The following is a 20,452-nucleotide window of genomic DNA, read 5'->3' as shown; positions in this document are numbered from 1 at the left end:
TTAAGTTCTTATTGCAGTTTTGTCTTTCGGCGGCCTGATCCCAATTACAGATCATCTAGTTTACCTTTTCATTGAGTTGGTTTTGCTGACGTATTTTTTTTCCTAATCATTTATGCTTTTAATTTCCATCTTAGTCATTTTGGGTGCTATCAGAGGGTACCGTGGACCTTTTAAGGGCAGGGAATTTGTTTGTTTTTTTTTTCTGTTCTGGTGGCCATGGGGTCTAAGATGACTGTTAGTGGGCTCACTGTGTAGCGAGGGTTGACATCTTCGTTCATCGTGGGCTCCTATGAGGGAAAGTGTGAGCGGACACCACTCTTGTTTGTGAAGGCTTCATCCTCATGACCTAATGACCTCCCCCAACCCCCATGCTGCTGAAATTCCTTCCCACAAGGAGACCGAGCAACAGCTACCCTTCCTTTCTAGGTCGCACCAACACACTGAGCGTGCTGTTTCCAAAGTTAACTGTGGAAAGCCAGTGGCGAATTGGGTTTCCTTACAGAGCCCAGGTGAGGGATTACTTACAGGGCTTGGACAACCCTGCCCTGGCTAAATACACTCAAAGAGCCTCCACCCCCTTCTCCCTGGGTTATAGAATCTAGTCCTTCCAGAGGCTGCAGGAATTAAGGTAAAGTTGTATACAACAGGTGGCAGGGAGAGACTGGATGCTTAGGTGAGCTTAGGTGAGGTTCTTGTGACCCTCTGCACCCCACAAATCCAGCTGGGATAATCCTTTTGCAAAGGGGCACTGTCGAACTCCTCAAGATGGTGGGTGGTTGCTTAGCTTTGAAGGACAGTCACTCAACGTACCCATAATCCTAAAGTACGGGTGGATCCCGTGGACTGGGGAAGTTCCGGGGTTAATATCAGTCTTAAAAGGCTCCTTATGTCATATTTTACTCCATTCCGCAGTTGGTACCTAGTCATTCGCTTGCACCCTTTCCGTTTCTCCTGAAGCTCAGAGGCAGAAGCCGCCACACTTGAAAGAATGAGGGTGGTGTGCACAGGTGTTTGCACAAGTGTGCAGATCTGTGAACAAGCGGGAGAGGGCAGCAGCCTGAGTGAGAGGCTGGGAGGGAGGGAGGGAAGCGAGGAGAGAGCTGGTGCCGTGGAGCTGTGGGTTTCTATAGCCCCCACCTGAGGCCTGCTCTTCCCGACTTTCCACTCTATGGGAACACATAATTTCTCCTTTTTGGCGTGAGCCACTCGAGTGTTACTCAGAATGAAGAGTCCTGAAATAAAGTAACATCTTGGTGCCTCCGGCTTTTTCTAAAATTAAAGGATCTCAGGATATAGTCTTTTTTTTTTTTTTTTTTGGTTTTTCGAGACAGGGTTTCTCTGTAGCTTTGAAGCCCATCCTGGAACTAGCTCTTGTAGACCAGGCTGGTCTCGAACTCACAGAGATCCGCCTGCCTCTGCCTCCCGAGTGCTGGGATTAAAGGCGTGCGCCACCACCGCCCGGCAGGATATAGTCTTTCAAGAGAAAATGATAGGTCTGAGATTATCACCGACTTTCACAGTCTCCAGAAATGTGTAGGGCTGCTTACTGCATTGACTCTTACAAGTGTTACAATTTATTTAAGCCATTGTTTATGTCCCTTTTTTTTGGTTTTTTTGAGACAGGATTTCTCTGTAGCTTTGGAGCCTGTCCTGGAACTAGTTCTTGTTTATGTCTTAAGACAAAAAGAGATGCTTGAAACTATTTTTTTGATTTCACTGTCATTGTGTGTGTGTGTGTGTGGCAAATTTTTTAAAAAATACAAATCTAATAAATTTGAGAGTTAGAGAGACCTGCATAAGTACAGAAACATGTTTTTTGATTAAAAATGAGTATGATAAGACTGTCAGTTTGTCACGGGTACAGTTTAATATCTGTGTCCTCTTCAAAGGTCGTGTTCAGTGTAATCCCACTACAAGAGTATTACAGTCGAGGCTGTAATCCCACTACAAGAGTATTACAGTTGAGGCCTTTGGTAGTTCTGTCGTGTGGACCCGTGAACATGCCAGAAGCTCTTATAAAAGGCATTGGGGCTGGGCGGCGGTAGTGGGCACGCCTTTAATACCAGCACTCGGGAGGCAGAACTCTGTGAGTTCGAGGCCAGCCTGGTCTACAGAGCTAGTTCCAGGACAGGCTCTAAAACTACAGCGAAACTCTGTCTCAAACCCCTACCCCCCCCCCCCAAAAAAAAGGCCTTGGGCAGGGGAACTCACCTTTCTTCCTCTGCCTTCTGCTATTCCTTCTGGGGGCGCAGGATGCCGCTACAAGCTGTCATCTTGGAATCTACAGGTAGCCATCACGGACATAGGACCATGATCACCTTGCTCTTGGACTGCCCAACCTCCAAAACAATGAAAAAAAATCAAGCTCTATAGTTTATTAAATAAAACCCAGTCAGTGGTACTTGTATGTAGAAGCACAAATGGGCCAGTCACAAATATATTTACACGTCTAATGCACAGCCACTTAAAGTGCCAGTAGGTTTGGCAGGGAGCACCCTTCACCATGGGGCCAGGGCTCTAGCCCCTGTTTTTGCTTTGAATTGTCATGCTAATTGTATGTGTTTGTGGGACAGTATGTGACAGCTCCACACAAGAGCACAGTGCCTGACAGTCACATGAGGATACCTAGGTATCGGCCACTTCGGCTACGTGCCATCTCTTTGTTCGGGGACGTTGGATAACCTGTCTTCTAGCTATCTGTGAAACATTTAATTGGCTGTCGTCTGCCATTCTTCTGCTTTGTAGAGAACGTTAGACATTATTCCTCATATTAAATGGCATCCTAGACAATCAGGAACCTCCCATCCCTCTCCTTGTGGCCTTCCCAGAATCTAGTATGTTTTATTTATTTTTAAATATATATATATATATTTAAGATTTTAAACTTGGCCATTTTGAGGGTAATGCTTGTCACCTGGACTCACAGACAGACGTTCTGAGCCATGAAACACTCTGGCCTCAACCATATTTGGATTTCTGGTATTGCATAAATGCAGGACCCTGGCCCCATCCCTACCTCAAGTCCCCTCAGCTCTTTCTCCAGACACCCTTCCACATAACCTGATTGACATCATATATTCTTCAGGTCATCCTTAGCTGCATCCTACCCATGAGTCCCTGAGGCTGCCCGGGCTCCACATGAGGTCTTAAGGTGTTACTCAGTTTAGACCCTCTGTGGATGGTCACACAGAATGAATTTAGTGGTCGTGATGTTGAATCTCCTCACAGCTGCAAGAACAAAAAGCTCATACCCTTTTCAGAACTAATTTTAAAATAGTAGTGTTATTTTACATTAAATACTGTGGCTGCCCCTGAAGCAATTGCTGACCTAACTAGTGACTGCAATTCTTGCAGCTACCAGCAGCAGTTGGGTTGCAGGGTCCACAGCTAGGTGGAAATTCTGTTCTCACAGGCACTGGCTCTATCAAGCGTTACACAGTTAAAATAACATTCCACAGCATAATAGTTTATATATACAGACTTTGTGAAAGACTACCTAGCATTCAGAGCCAGTGAGGAACCATGATAGCTGTGTGGCAAACATTCACAAAGATTCATGGAAACTTGGTAAAATGAACATACGTTTAAACATCTTTTTTTAAAAAAACCACAATGTAACACAATGCTAAAAAGCAAAATTCATTGCCTTACGTGCCATGAATATCGAGTGAGTGTTAATCCCAGCACTCTGGAGGCAGAGGCAGACAGATCTCTTTGAGTTTGAGGCCAGCCTGGGCTACATGAGCTAGTTCCAGGACAGGATCCAGGACAGCTACAGAGAATCCCTGTCTTGAAAAATAAAATAAATAAATAAATAAAAGAGAGAGGGAGGATTAGAGTAGAGGTCTTGGGACCTTAGCTCGCAATAGATTTGGGCTTAGTCAGGTAACCTTGCTTAGCAGGGTTTGAGGGGTTAGAACTCCACGGTCTACCGGGGCGCTCTAAGGGCCTGCTTCAGCAGTGATTCTGCACATCCTTGAAGCTGCAAGGGCACTGATCCTACAAATTTGTCCATGAGTTTGTGGGATTTCATATTTCCTGGGAGACTAGTCCCTTCCGAGCTACACATTGGCAACCCCATGGCAGAGAAACAGGAGATTCTAAACAAAGTTGTATTTTGGATTTCGTTGCTTGGTTTTTGCTTTCCTTTTTAATGCAGCATGCGGCCCTTACAGCGCTAACCAGTCAATCTCATTTCTTTCTCATTTCTATAAAAACGGAGGGGACTTTCCAATGGGGTGGATCATCATGGTTGATATCTGCCGGATGGAAAAATCCTGACTGTATCTCTCTGTCTCTGGATGTCATCAACTACTTTTCAAGCTCTCCCCGAAACCACAGCTAGAATTGGCGGAGTACTTCCTGCTGATTTTTGAGAAATGTTTGTCTTAAGGTGTGTGTCACAAATGCTCCTTCCTCGGTTACTACTAAGTCTTCTAAATCTCGTATTGCAGAAGTTAGACAGTTCCCAAACAGCTTATTGAACCATCTTGAAAAGGTTCTACCGCCAGGCGGTGGTAGCGCACACCTTTAATCCTAGCTCTCAGGAGGCAGAGGCAGGCGGATCTCTGTGAGTTCGAGTCCAGCCTGGTCTACACAGTGAGTTTCGGGACAGACAAGGCTACACAGAGAAACCCTGTCTCACAAAGAAAAGATTCTACTAGAAACAGAAAGTCTGATGTGTTCCAAATCAGGGGAACTTGAACTTGAGCGGGGTTGGATGGATTTCAAGGCTGTTGCATCCAGCTACTGTATTTGGCTGGGCCTGAATCAGGACGATGGATATTGGCATGCCTATAAACACACACACTTTATGTGCTACGGGACAATGACTGGAAAGGAGCTCCCCTTGCGTGGCTTTAGGGAGGGAAGACAAACAGTCCTGTGGCTGTCGACTTGGGAATCCAGTATGCACGACATTTGATATCCTGCAAGCACAGTATGGGGGTGTCCTGCCCTTTGTCGCTTGTAAAAGTCATTAAAGTAGAAGACATGTAGGACCCAGTGGTTCACTTTAAAGATAATTTAGCAAATTACCTTTCAAAATGATTATTTTTCCTTTTATCAGTGTCTGCAGGTGTGTGTGCATGTGTACATGTATGTGTGTGTGTTTGTGTGCATGTTTGTGTGTGTTTGTGTGGGTATTTGTGTGCGTATGTGTGTGCGTATGTGTATGTTTGTGTGTGTGTATATATGTGTGTGTGTGTGTGTGTGTGTGTGCGCGCGCTAGTGCACATGTGAACATGTGGAGCTAAGAGGTTGATGTCAGGGGTTTTCCTTGATTTCCCTCTGCCTTAGATATTGAACCAGGGTCTCTCATTTGAACACAGAGCTGGCGATTCCGCTAGTTGGCCTAACCCGCTGGCTCTGGGGTCTCCTGCACCCTCTACTTTGGCACTGCCAGGTACAGGATTTGACAGCTTCACCTTTTAAAACTAATCTTTAGGGGCCAGGGAGGGGTCTCAGTAGGCAACACACCTGCTAACAAGCGTGGAGACCCAGTTCAAATCCTCAGCCCGCACTTAAAATCTAGGCACGGCGTCACCTGTCCGTAATCTCAGCACCTGTTTGGGGCGGGCAGGCAGGTGGATCGGGGGAGATTTCTGGACAGCTAGCCTGCCCTAGAGTGCAAACTCGGGATTCAGGAAGAGACACTATGTTATAAAAATAAGGTAGAGAGGTGACTGAGGAAGACGTCTGGCAGCAACCTCTGATCTCCATCATTGCCTGCGGGAGTGAACACTACCCCACCTCCCGTGTGCACAGACGTGTGATTGAGTTACCGTACGAAGTAATTGTCTTAGGATTTCTAGTGCTGTGATACCATGATCAAAAGTGACCTGGGGAGGACAGGGTTGATTTGGCTTACATTTATAGTCCATCATGAAGGGAAATTAGCACAGGAACTGAAGGAACATGGAGGAAGGAGCCAGAACGGAGCCCTTTGAGGATCACTGCTTGCTCAAGGCTTGCTCAGTCCTACTTTCTTGTACAACTAAGGACTGCTTGCCTAGAAGTGACCCTACCCCCATGCCCCTGTGAGGACAATCTAATAGAGGCGTTGGCTCAACCAGGATTCTTTTTCAGATATGTCTAGGTTTATATCAAGTTGACAAAAAACAACCAGTATACTAATGGACTTCATTGCAACATTTCATATATTAACACATTATTTAAAGGAGAGTTTTAAGAAGAATGAAGAACGTATATGTTATTCACTATATCTAGACCTATACAATATAGATTCATCTCATGATCTGGGATTGGGTTAGGAATCAGAAGGGAGAGTTGAAAACATCCCTGTTTGAGTAAAGCAAAGGATAACCAGACTATAATCCACAGAGCCAGAGAAGCTAGGTCACGATGAGGACCCTGGGAGGGACACATAGATCGCCCTAGGAAGGGGAAGTAGATGAGATCTCCTGGGTAAACCAGGGTGAGAGGGAGGGGTGGTAAAGGGATGGGGATGGGGGATGAGAACACAAGGGGACAGGGTGATCAAGGGGGTGGGAGGGACCGAGTGGGAGAGAAATGAAGGAGAATTGTGATAGAGGGAGCCACTATGGGGTTGGGGAGAAACCTGGTACTAGGGAAATGCCCAAGAATCCACAAGGATGACCCCAGCTAGGACTCCTAGCAATAGTGGAGAGGGTGCCTGAGCTGGCATTCGCTTGTGATCAGATTGGTGAACACCCCAACTATCATCATAGCGCCTTCATCCAGTAACTGACAGAACCAGAGGCAGAGATCCACCACCAACCTCCGGGAATCCAATTGAATAGAGGGAGGAGGGAATATTTGCGCAAGGGAGGTCAAGGTCATGGGGGGAAATCCACAGAGACAGCTGAACCAAGCTCGTGGAAACTCAGGAACTCAAGACTGACAGCTGTGGAGCCTTCATTGGGACCGAATTAGGTCCTCCATATGTGGTAGACAGCAGTGAAGCTTGAACTATCTGAGGGGCCCCTGGCAGCAGGACCAGGATCTATCCCCTGGTGCATGAGCTGGCTAGTTAAAGCCCATTCCCTCTGGTGGGATGCCATGCTCAGACTTAACGCAGAGGGGAGAGGCTTGGTCCTGCCCCAACTTAATGTGCCGGACATTGCTTACTCCCCATGGGAGCCTTACTTGTTGGGAGGAGTGGATGGAGGGTGGGCTGAAGGGGAGGTGGGGTGGGAGAGGGGCGGGAGAACTGTGGTTGGAATGTAAAATGAAATTTTAAAAAAAAGGAAAATGGACCCGTTTGAAAATAGCCCAAACCTTACAGCTGCTGTGTGCTGTGCTGATTCAGTGGATGCTGAAACCGTGCACCGTGGTGCTCAGTTTGGCCAGTCATAGACTCTTTCTTCTGGCCAATCCTGAATGTCACTGAGTTGGCCATTGAGGATAGTTGTCACAGGGCCTACATATGAACAGGACTGCAGCCGTGTTACATGATCATGCGTTCTTGGGATGAAAATGACAGCTTTGAAACAGGTCACAAGCTGAAGGGGCTTAGAGGAGAGGGCCAGAAGAATAACTTACCGTTACTTAGAGTGGGGTGTCTGACAACAAAAGCCCAAATGCTGCACCAAGGAGAGCAGAATTAACTGTGTTGGGAGGAACTTTCAGGCCAGGTGTTGTGCCTGGAACACAATGGGGACAGCAAACACTGGTCCTCCCTGCCTTCTCTTTCATGTATATGAACTGTTGCTTTCCGTTTTCAAATTGCATTTAGTAATTTTTATGTGTATGGGTGCCTGCCTGTACATGTGTCCTGAATGCATGCCATACCTGTAGACACCAGAAGAGGGCATCATATTCCTTGGAACTGGAGCCACAGATGGATTTTTAGCCACCACGTGTGTGCTGGGCACTCTGAGAGAGCAGACGGTGCTCTTAACCGCGGAGCCATCCATAAGACTTGACCCGTGAAGCTGTAGGTACAAAAATTATAACGCCATTGGTCAGACACCAAGGCAAATATGGATTTAGAGACCTTTCCTGCGGAGTGGTAAGTCAGAATGGGTCATTTGAATTAAAACATGTTTGACCAGCATTTACAGAACTGCTTATCCGTCTAGTGGGCAAACTAGTTATAAAGAACAGATCCACACATCAATGCTAAACTGTAAACCTAACCCCCGATGCTCTCTGGTAATAGTGCAACAGCCACACTTCCTGAAGGTTCTTGGGCTCTGTTTCTGTCTTTGTTTCATTTGGCAAGATAGGCAAGATAAAGCCCTACCAGACTTTTTTGGTTTGTTTGCTTATTTTTTTGGAAACAGGGTTTTTCTGTGTATCCCTGGTTGTCCTGGAACTCACTCTCTCTGTAGACCAGGCTGGCAGCTAACTAAACTCATAGAGATCAGCCTGCCTCTGCCTTCCGAGTGTTGGGGGTTCAAGGCATGCGCCGCTACCACTGGGCTCCTACCAAATTTAAATGCAGTACTTAATCAAACGTCTATTACGCTTTTGAAGGGCATGAGGCAGGGGGTGCATTTCCAGAACTCGAGATGGTGGAGGCTTCCGGGTGGTGAAGGGAATGAAGGGCCCGGGGAGTTCACTGAAACACTAAATGTTTTAAGCCAATGCTTGGTTTAATAGATGAACATGACCTGAATTCGGGTCATGCTATCCCACAAGGCTCTATAAATATGGGAACACCGCTGCACCTTAAATGTTTACCACCTGAAATGACCTTAACTTCCTGACTGGAAAGACAGATACCCTTTAGCAGAGCTGACTTACCCTTGCGGCTCCCCAAGCCACAGCCATCAACTCAGCCTGCTGTCTTCCTTTTCTTTAAAGTTGATAAATAGCAGGCGCACACATGAGGGGCTCCATTCACTGGGGCCTGGGAGTTTAGTCGCTGCTGCAGGCTGAGAAGCAGGCCACAGAGAAGGTGAAGCAGGCCCAGAAGCCAAAGAAGACAGAGGCTGAAGCGGGTCAAGGTTAAGCTGGGTAGTACCACCTACAGAGGAACAGAAGAGGTCACGGCCAAGGAAACCGCAGCACTGGGGTCCCAGACAGAAGACACTCAGGAAAAGATTACCATCCTCCGGATCCAGAATGGGATGAATTCCTGGACAATCTAGACTTCCCTGTGTGTGTGTGTGATCTGTCCAGAAATCCACGAAAACTACCTCTAAATGGGTAGAGGGTGAAAGTGACCATTCTGGGGGTGGCACTGGAGACATCCTCATGCCACAGGAGGTGCCCCCCAGGCACTGAACTACTCCTCTATGCCAGCCAGTTTTTGAAGAGCAGCAAATCTAGTACCTTGTATAGACTTGGTACTTACCTAAAGTTTGTATTTTCCCCTTGTGTGTCTCTTGTTTTGTTTTATTGTTGTTTTTCAAAATAGGGCTTCCTTGTGTAGCCCCCGGCTGTCCTGGAACACACTCTGTAGACCAGGCTGGTCTTGAACTCAGTGACCCGCCTGCCTCTGCCTCCTGAGTGCTGGGATTAAAAGCATGCGTCATCTACACCTGGCACCTTATGTGTCTTTAACAAAGTGTCGTTGTCTGTTTTTCTGTGTGTTTAGGAAAGCAACATGTTCTACTGTGGCCTTTTTCATACTTACTCTAGTAGGGAAAAGATTTTAAAAGTAAGCCTTGAGGGACTAGGGAGATGGCTCGGCAGTTGAGTGCCTACTGCCTTTGCAGAGGGCCTGACTCTCCCTTCTTCTTTTTCTGTATCTCTGCTTGGATTTCCTACCTGGCTTCACTCTGCTAAGCCATTGGTTGAAACAGCTTTATTTATTAGTCACTAAAAGCAACATACATACAGAAGGACATTCCACGTCATTTTCCCTTTTCTGTCTAAATAAAAAGGAAGGCTTTAACTTTAACATAGTAAAATTACATATACCAAAGCAGTTTTTAAATAATAATCACAGTTACAATGTTTAGTCTATTTGTATTAGGCAATTATTTCCTCTTATATTCCAGCACTTGAGATTCTCTCTTCTGTCTCTTTTATTCTGCTGTTTATACTTGCATCTGTGGTTCCTAATCATTTTCTCATGATTTCCATTTCCATAATCCCCTCATTTTTCGTTTTCTTTATTGTCTCAATTTTAGTTTTCATGTCTTGATCAGTTTCTTTCATCTGTTTGATTTCTTTTTCTTGGTTTTTGTTGATTTCTTCCAATTTTTTGCTTGTCTTTTCTTTATTTCTTGGAGGGAATGTTTAATTTCCTCTTTAAGGGGCACAAACATTCTCCTAAAATTAATTTTTAGGTCATTTTTTTTTCTTGCCTCTTCTGTATTTGGGATTTCAAGTCTTGCTGTTGTAGGGCTACTAGTTTCTGTTGGTGTCATGTTGCTCTTTGTGGTGTTGAGTGTGTTCTTACCTTGTCTACCCATCGTTTTCTCTGATTGGGGTCATTGGGACTCTTGTTTCTGGTGATCACTCTTCCAAGTGCCATTGAATCCAAGGATCAGATGGTTGCTCCTTTGGTGCAGTCGGGGCCATGGTTTCAGTCACCTCGGAGGTCACTTGATATTCTCAGAGGTTGCTCAGGCTCCTGGGGGTCGCTCTTCAATCCTGGGGGTCGTTTGGGTCTACTTGCACAGATGTTACTTGCTTGGGGCTGTTCCTGCTGAGGTTGCTGCCTTGGGTCTGCTCCAGCACAAGTCTCTGGCTCAGGCTTGCTCCCTCAGTGGCGGCTCCCTTGTACCTGTTCCTGTGGTGGTCTCTGCCTTGGGCCTGCTCCGGTTGCGGTTGCTGACTCAGGCCTGTTCCTGCAGATGTCCTTGGCTTGGTTCTGTTCCTGCGGAGGTCCCCGTCTTTGTGCCTGCTCCAGCAGACATCACTGGCTCAGTCCTTCTCTTGTGGAGATCTCTGTCTTTGGCCTTCTCTAGTGGAGGTCCCTGGCTTGTGCCTGGTCCCACAGATGTCCTTGGCTTGGGCTTGTTCCCACGGAGGTCCCTGACTCGTGTCCAGTCCTGCAGAGGTCTCTAGCTTTGTAATAGATTTCTATATAGTCTTTCCAAACATCCTTGGTGGTAGTTATCCTTCTCACCCCTCATCTTCCCTATCCTCCCAAACATTTCATCCTTATTTATTTATTTATTTATTTATTTATTTATTTATTTATTTTTTGGTTTTTCGAGACAGGGTTTCTCTGCAGCTTTTTTAGAGCCTGTCCTGGAACTAGCTCTTGTAGACCAGGCTAGTCTCGAACTCACAGAGATCCGCCTGCCTCTGCCTCCCGAGTGCTGGGATTAAAGGCGTGCGCCACCACTGCCCGGCTCATCCTTATCTTTATCTTATGTGTTGGTGTTTTGTCTGCATGTGTGTAGTGTGCCCTGGTGCTTATAGAGGCTGAAAGAGAGTTTCAAATCCCTTGGAACTGGAGTTACAGATAGTTATGAGCCACCATCTGAGTGCTGGGCATGAAAGGCAGATCCTTTAGAAATGATGCTCCTAACCACCAAGCTATCCCTCCAGTCCCGGTTTCACCATTTTAAACATGCTATATGCTGAATGAAGGTGGGGACTGGGAGCATGGCAGCCTCCACTATAATAATTCATATTTATATTCTTGTTCATTGCCTATGTATAAACACATATGTATTAAATAAATGGATATGTGGATATGTTTTTTAATATTTATAAAATTAAAAAAATTGAAATTGTTAACAGTGCAATCTAGTAAAATGAGATATTGTATGCTGAGTAGACATTAAAATCATAGGCTACAGTTACTCTAGTGCTAGTGTAGTGTCTCTCAGGATTGGAGAGGGTTCAAGCACTTGCTAGATAGGAATAAGAGGGCTAAGGCATTTTGAAACAGGGGCCTTAAAATCTACCGTTGGCTGTTTATGTAGGTAAAAAATCTGTTTAATGGTCTGACCCTGAAGCTTAGCCTCTTTTGTGTAAAAATCTAATGTTTTTTGTTTTAAAGTTTTAATATACAGTAACTATGTTGTATTAGCCAGGATCTAATCAAGAAAAGGGAAAACAGGGCTGGAGAGATGGTTCAGAGGTTAAGAGCACTGGCTGCTCTTCCAGAGGACCTGAGTTCAATTCCCAGCAACCACATGGTGGCTCACAACCATCTATAATGAGATCTGGTGCCCTCTTCTGGTGTGTGTATATATAATAAATAAATATTTAAAAAAAAAAAAAAAAAGAAAAGGGAAAACAGACCTGTACTAGACCTTTTCTTTTTGGGTCACCAACCTGCTCCCAAATCATGACACAGAGGCTTATTATTAGTTTTGAATGTTTGACCCAGGTTAGGAACGTTTCTGGCTAGATCTTTTAACTTAAATCAACCTGCTTCTCTTTATCTACCTTTTGCCTTGGTGCTAATTACCTTTCTTCTGCATATTTTACTTTCTCTGCTTCTCTTATGTCTGGCTGGCTAGTGGCTGCCTGACTGCTTGCCCCTGTGTGTCCTTCTTTGTCCTCTTCTTTTCTCCTTCTTAAATCTCCTGAGCCTAGATTTCTCCTTTTATTTATTCTCTCTGCCTGCTAACCCTGCCTATCCTTTCTCCTGCCTAGTTATTAGCTGTTCAGCTCTTTATTACACCAATCAGGTGCCTTGGGCAGACAAGGTGAAGTAAATGCAACACATCTTTATATTGTTAAACAAATGCAACACAAACAAATGTAACACAGCTTTACATTGTTAAACAAACACAAGACAAACAAATGTAACACACCTTTACATAGTTAAATAGCCCACACTATAAACAATTGTAACACACCTTTACATAGTTAAATAGTCCACACTATAAACAATTGTAACACACCTTTACATAGTTAAATAGTCCACACTATAAACAATTGTAACACACCTTTACATAGTTAAATAGTCCACACTATAAACAATTGTAACACACCTTTACATAGTTAAATAGTCCACACTATAAACAATGTAACACACCTTTACATAGTTAAATAGTCCACAATATAAACCATTGTAACACACCTTTACATAGTTAAATAGTCCACAATATAAACAAATGTAACACACCTTTACATAGTTGGAATAATATTCTACAACACAGACCACATTCTTAACATAATAATGTTGAGAATCACTTATTAGAGTTAGAGAGTTGAAGAGAGCAATGGGTAGGGACACAGTTGTGATATTTTGTTTGTGTTTTAACAAAGCTTGCCTGAAGATCAGAGTGCAGAGCTAAGTCACTAGGCACCAGGCGGTGGTTGCACACACCTTTAATCCCAGTATTTGGGATCCCATGCCTTGAATCCCAGCACTAGGAGGAAGGTGGAGACAGGAAGGGATGGGGCAGAGAGAGGAATATGAGATGGGAGGAGACAGGAGCTCTGATGCAGTCTGAGATTAGGGGAGACAGTTGCAGTCCAAGGATGCAGTCTGAGGATGCAGTCCGAGGATGCAGTCTGAGGTTTCAGTCAAAGGATGCAGTCTGAGGGCAGGATTGCCCCTTCAGGCTGAGCATTGGTAGAGGTAAAAGGCTCTCTAGTGGCTGGCTGCACTGCCTCTCCGATCTCTCAGCTTTCACCCCTAATATCTGACTCCAGGTTTTTATTATAAGAACAATTAGAATATGTGCTATATTTGGCACCCAGCTTTTGGAGTACAAATTTACGAAAAAGCTGGCTGACTGCGGCTTTATACAGCCACCAGCATAGGTCGGAGCTACACATGGCTGGAGTCACCACCATGCCCGCTAGGTTTTCCTCTCTTCTCTCCTGTTTTATGACAATCAGACATGTCTGCTCCTAGCAGCACTAATCTACTTCAGAGAAGATAATGGGCATGGAAGAAACTCCACGTGGAGTTTATTTTCTTTTTGGCAAAAGTAAGCCACTGGGCAAGAAAATGCCCTTGCCTTGACTCCTGACAGTGTGCTGTCCTAATTGGACAAGGAAGACACAAAAGAGAGTGACTGCCAGACATTGTCAAGACAGGGCAGGACAGCTCTTCAGAACATCCTGCTTCACAGAAAATCCTGTCAGATACTCTAGGCCTGTAGGCTGAAGATGGATGCCCCACCATTGCAGAGGAACTCTGGGCAACTGTCCAGGCAGTCAGTTGTTTCTGTCTTTTCTCACAGTTCTTGGAAGTCATTTACTTGCATTTCCTGCTTATTTAGTTAAAAAATTGTTTCCTGCTTATTTAGTTAAAAAAAAAATTGTTTCCTTCTCGGGTCTCTGAGGGAGTTGAAGACTAGATTGTTAGCGTTTTCCTTGTTTGCCAGACTCAGAAAAGAAATTTCACTAAGGAAAAGTAAAGGTTGAGAGACATAAAATGATAATTTTGATTTTAATAATTCAAGTTAGGATAGAAAATGAATTAGGTACAAGACTTTGGACTCACCAAGATAGGATAAATACTGGAGTATTTTCTCTGAATTTGTCAAATGCAAATGGACTAGACATTTGTTGATGTACTTGTTGCCTGTATATAGTTATTGTAATTATTGTACATAGTTTTTATTAGTTATAACCTTCTTTTTTATTTTAGACAAAAGGGGAAATGTAGTGATACTTTGTGTTTTAACAAAACTTACCTTAAGATCAGAGTGCAGAGCTAAACCACTAGAGGCCAGGTGGTAGTGGTTCACACCTTTAATTCCAGTACTTGGGAGTCCCATGCTTTTAATCCCTGCACTAGGGAGGTGGAGACAGGAAGGGGTATGGCTGGATGGAAAGGGGACTATAAGGCAGGAGGAGATAGGAGCTCACTGCAGTCTGAGGTTTGGTGGAGACAGTTGCAGTCCGAGGATGCCGTCCTAGGTGCAGTCTGAGCAGTCTGCCACCACAGGGCTCGGAGGAGAGGCCTCTTTTCTAGTCATCTACACTTTTCTACCTAAGAAGTCTGAATCCAGTTTTTTTTTTTTTTTTTTTTTGTTGTTGTTTTTCGAGACAGGGTTTCTCTGTAGCTTTTTTAAAAGCCTGTCCTGGAACTAGCTCTTGTAGACCAGGCTGGCCTCGAACTCACAGAGATCCGCCTGCCTCTGCCTCCCGAGTGCTGGGATTAAAGGCGTGCGCCACCACCGCCCGGCTCTGAATCCAGTTTTGAGTTCTTTGTCTATCTCTCTTACTTTAATCATTTTAAAAAGTATGTTTTTTAATACAATAGAATCACCTCACTTCCCCCTTTCCTTCCTCCAACCTCTCCCATGTCTCAAGCTGGTAGGCTCTTTTCTTTTGAGCATTACTTTTACATACATATGTATACAAAATTGTATAATCACAACTTGTTGAGTGCATTTTTGTTATTTGTGTGTATATGGTTTCAGGGCTGGACATTTAAAATTATAGATATCCATAAGGTAGGAATGGAGGCTCACTCGTAACCCTCAGGGGCCAGTGCAGAGGATTCTCATGAGTTAGGGGCCAGCTGGAACTCCAGAGTGAGCTTCTTTCTCAAAAACCCCAAACAGATAAAGTCGCTTCCGTAAATTTCTATAGTGCTAAGAGATACTACAGAAACTCTAGAACAGACGGTCCTCTCTGTACCCACAATGCTCTCCGTGTGGAAGTCAACTGATTTCCTGTTGGTAGCTGGAATCTGCTACCCAGTCAGACCAGGAACCTCTTCTTTGCAGTTCTCACAGCCTGAGGAAGCTGATGTGGTTGAGTATTGGTCTTGACTTAAAAGTCAATGAAGTCATACCTTTGATCCCTGCTAGAAATATCCATTTGTTGGGAATTAAGACCTCTGACCCCACAGGCCTCAAGTTACAGGCACTAGAAATGACAATAGCATGAATGGACTCTCAGTTAATGACGAGGTGAGACACTCTATCCCTGCCACCACTGTTCTTAATCCCGCACTTGATTCTTGGATCTGTGTATTTGGGGATAAACATTGCTATATGTAGTATGTTGACTTAAAGTATATACAGTACCCTTTACCTTTAAGAGGGAATGCGAATGTTTATTGTGCTTTTTTAAATTGGCACCAGAACTCAGTCTTATAGGCCATTCTATCATGTATCCAGGTCAGCTCTATCTAGCTGGTCTGAGGTAATTTGCCAATCTTTTGTGTGACTCCACTCCTGTATTTGCTTTGCTGTATGCAGATGGAAGGTTCTGTCCTGCCTGGTTCTACAGCTGTTCAGTCCCAAAGAAATACACAGAGGCTTATATTAATTATAAACTGTTTAGCCTCTTGCTCAGGCTTATTACTAACTCTTACAACTTAACCCATAAATCTTGTTTATGTTTAGCCATGTGGCTTGGTGCCTTTCTTAGTAAGGCATTCTCATCTTGCTTCCTCTGTGTCTGCCTTGTGACTGCATCTCTTCCTTTCCTCTTCCCAGAATTCTCCTAGTCTGGTTGCCCTGCCTATACTTCCTACCTGATTACTGGTCAATCAGCATTTTATTAAATGAATACGAGTGACAAATCTTTATAGTGTACAAGAACATTTTCCCACAGCAACTATAAAATGAGTTCCTTGCAAGTAAATAATATTATGAAGACCATCATAGGTCTAAATCATGTTCATGGGTGGCAGTACTTTCAGAAACATTTGAGCATAGAAAGGGAATCAATATCTACACTATATACCTACTCTATTGAAGATGAATGACTGTCTCTCTATGATATTAAGGTGGCAAGTTCAGTATAACCAACTGGCACCAGGCAACTAGTTTCTTTTGGAAATAAGAACTCATTGATTGATTTATAATGTCTGATATTGGCCTTATTGCAGAGAAGCCCACGACATCGAGCCTGTGCATGGACTCCAGTTCTGATTCTATGATTCTATTTTATTTTATTTATTTCATATTGACAGAGTCTAAGTTTCTCAGACTGTCCTTAAGTTTCTGGACCTCTTGTCTCAGCATCCCGAGTATCCACAACCACAGGCATCTACCACCACTGTCTCAGCATCCTGAGTGTCCAGGACTACCGGTGCCTGCTACTACTGTCTCAGCATCCTGAGTGTCCAGAACCACAGGCATCTACTACCACTGTCTCGGCATCTCGAGTATCCAGGACCACAAGCACTACTACCACTTCTGGCTACTATGGTTACTTTGAGAAAGGCACATTTGAGTAGGAGGAGAAGAGGCCAATGTCAGACCTTCTGAACAGCGAACATTGCCATGGGACACAGACGCCCCCACAAGAAGGATGGATGTTTTTACCTTTGTAGCTATCTATCCTCCAGATCTCCTTTTCTCCCATCTTTGCTGTTTTTGTAAGCTGCTGACAATTTCCTAAAATAACCCTCAGTCATTGGTGAACAAATACAAATGGATGCCTCTGCCCACCCCTCAAGCCAGACAAAGATACTCAGTTTGCAGCCAGAAATTACCTGCCCTGAAAGCTTTCGTTCACCCCCTCATCAGGAGTACTCCTCACTGGCATGGTAAGGGCGGAATTGCCAGCTTGTGTGCACACACGGAGAACTGACTACAATTTAAAACCCTTCCACTGGGTTCTTCCAGGAGACAGAGTGCCGGGAGTAATTACCAAGTGAAGCTAAGCTACCTGCTAAGGCAATTGTGTTTTCTGAATCCGCTCAGTCTCTTCTGGGTTTGTACTTAGTCTCGTGGATGGGTGGGCCTGACATACCCAGTTCATAAAGGGCAGCCGAGGCTGCAAACTTGATACTTCATGGTTAGCCAGTCAAATTCAGTTAGTAAGCCAGGCTTCTTTTCTCAAACAGACTAGTTATCTACAGAAGAGGGGATGGCTTGCTTTGGAACTAATGTCTTCCTGACAATCCTTTTAATCAAGTTCACCAGAGTCCTCATATGATATTCTTATTTGCTACAGATCTTTCCAATATTCCAGTATTTGCTTACTCTGAGTTAAAAGGTCCTTCTGTAGAGCCATTTTCTTTATTTCATTAAAAAAAAAAAAGCCCGTTTTATGGGTTACTTGGTAAATAGGTCAAAGCATACATTTTGATGTAGTATGTATTGCTTTCAAAATCCAAAGGGATACAGCAAGCATAACATCGCTTTTATTAGAGGTGTGCTTTCATCAATTTTTTTTGGTTGCTAATAATGCAGCACCACAGACTTCCTATGTTACAGAGAAAAGAGGTTCATTTTGGCCCAGGGTTCTGGAGGCGCTCTATCTAGTGACAGCCTTCTTGCTGGCAGAAGAGGGTGAAGGGTGTCACACAGCAAGACATGGGGAATCTGCTGTGTCTAGGGATCTGTCTGGTCTCCTCCTACTTAGACACCCAGCAAGAAATTCAACCATGAGGCCCCAGCCTGATGGCCTTCTCTTCCTCCAGTCACCTGCAGATGTCACAGGTGGATCAAGTGTCTACCCTCTCAGTGGGGAGCAAAATTTAACACGTGGAGCCACAGGGAACACCCAAACTGACACAGAGCAACAATTTGTCTTTTGCTTCTCAAGGGACATCCTGACAGTGGCCAAATCCCTGGGCCTCCAGAGACTCGAATGAAGTGACCGATTCCCTGGGGCATACAGCCCACACTCTGACACACATGGGTCTTATTAAGGCATCTCAAACACTCGCTTCCCGTTCTCAGGTCCAAACCTAAGGTGTCTTTAGCACACTGACCAAAGTGAGCTTACGTTACATAAGCAAGATTGTGAAGGTGAACTCGTGGGCGCAGGCCATACAAATTGGAATGACTTAAAACGATTTGCTCTCCTGATAGACATACGCCAGGTGCCTAGCTCCGTGTCCATTTGTTGGAGTAAAAGTTACAGCACTCGCTGCTACCGGAGCTGCTCTTGCTCAACTTCACAATTTGTAGTGAAATTCAGCAGTCCCTCTGCAGGCCGTACAGGCCAAAGGTGAGTTAAATGGGGGATACATCGTGCTACTCCGCCCCCTGCATCTCCCACACGTTTTATGGCGGTGCTGATGTCTAAATGCTGTAGGATTCAGTATTACCTCCTTTCTTCAAGAGACTCAGCTTTCGAGTCTGCATCTTCCCGTTATATACTCAAGAATAGACTACGTGTGTAACTATATTATAGGCCTGGGGTGATTGATACCTGCATAAAAACTCCACGTGTCCCCGCTGCCATCCACCTCGATTTGATTGGTGGGTGGGGGTGGGGTGGGTGGGTGGGGGTGGGGTGGGTGGGTGGGTCCTTGGAATCTCAGAAACTAGCGGGAGTTTAGAAAGTGTCTAATAATTACAGAAACAGGCGGGCGTCTCCCTTTCCTAGTGCTAGGCCACCCTGGAAAATGCCATCACATTCCTTTGAGGAGAATTTGTAGAATATATTTATGGCAATATTTAGGGCTCCCTGAAGCGGACTAACGTCTTCACTCTAGCGGTTCTGTGTCTATGACCTGGCTTTGTGTGGAGACTGGCTGGGACCCTCTATCGTGAAAACACAGCCAGGTTTCAGGGGGCATTTCAAAGTCTCCCCACATATTCTAGGTTTGCCCAGGGCACTGCCAAATAGCAAACTGTACTGCTTTGTCTCTGCTGCGCATGGTCATGGGGTCACGTATGGCTGTCGTCACCCCAACATCCCACTGTAGCAGGAATCCAGGGGTCAGCTCAATGGAAGCCTCCTTCTCCATCTCTGTCTGTTACAGAGTTTTTCTGCTATTGCCCTCACTAATATATTAAACAGCATCTTCATGTAAAGATGCACATGTAAAGATGCCTTACATGGGAGTCCAGACTCTCTAGATTAGGCACTAATGCTAGTTTAGCCAATATTTTTCTTTTTATTCGGTACACGAGCAGCCCAAATTTCACAACATCTCGCCTATGACAACACCATTAATGTGTGTGTGTGTGTGTGTGTGTGTGTGTACACATATACATCAAGGTACACATGAAGCTGAAAGACAGCTTTAGGCAGTTGGTTCTTGCCTCCTACCTTGTTTCTGAGGTAGGGCTCATTGTTTTCCCACTGTGTGTTTCAGGCTAGCTGGCCTGTTCTCCTTGTCCTCACCTGGGATTACAGATGCATGCTGCCCTTACATCTGGTTTATATGGGGTCTGGGGCTCAAGCCTGAGAGTTGTCAGGCTTGCAAGGCAAGTGCTTCTATCCAGAGAGCCACTTCCACGGCTGTTTTTGTGGCTTTGTTTCCAGACGGCGGTCAGGCTGGCTTTAAACTTAACGTAGCTGAGGATAGTCTTGAACTCCTGACCTAGTGTACAGTTCTGAGATTATGGGCACTCTGCTCTTGACCTTTGCATTACTGATACTACACATTCAGATTGCTCTGCACGGGTGGTGCTCTAAGCCACAATGTATCCACAATGTTGCTGCTTTGTCTTCTAGCAGGGTTGGGTTGTATGTATTATTTACCTGTTGAAACATGCGGCAACTATGTATTTCCATTTGTTTTACATTTATTATCTAATTAGGGGAGGATATTGGATTCTAAAATAAATTTGTGTAAGTAGATAATATTATGTTTGAAATTCAATTCAGGACAGTGATGGCAATGTTAAAAGCACTGCCTACTATTTTTTTTTTTCGAGACAGGGTTTCTCTGTAGTTTCTAGAGCCTGTCCTGTGCCTACTATTTTTTGACAGAAAGTGTCTTCTA

This window comes from Arvicola amphibius, chromosome 18, assembly GCF_903992535.2.
Source record: "Arvicola amphibius chromosome 18, mArvAmp1.2, whole genome shotgun sequence".
Taxonomy (NCBI): Eukaryota; Metazoa; Chordata; class Mammalia; order Rodentia; family Cricetidae; genus Arvicola; species Arvicola amphibius.
This window is presented reverse-complemented; position numbering follows the sequence as displayed.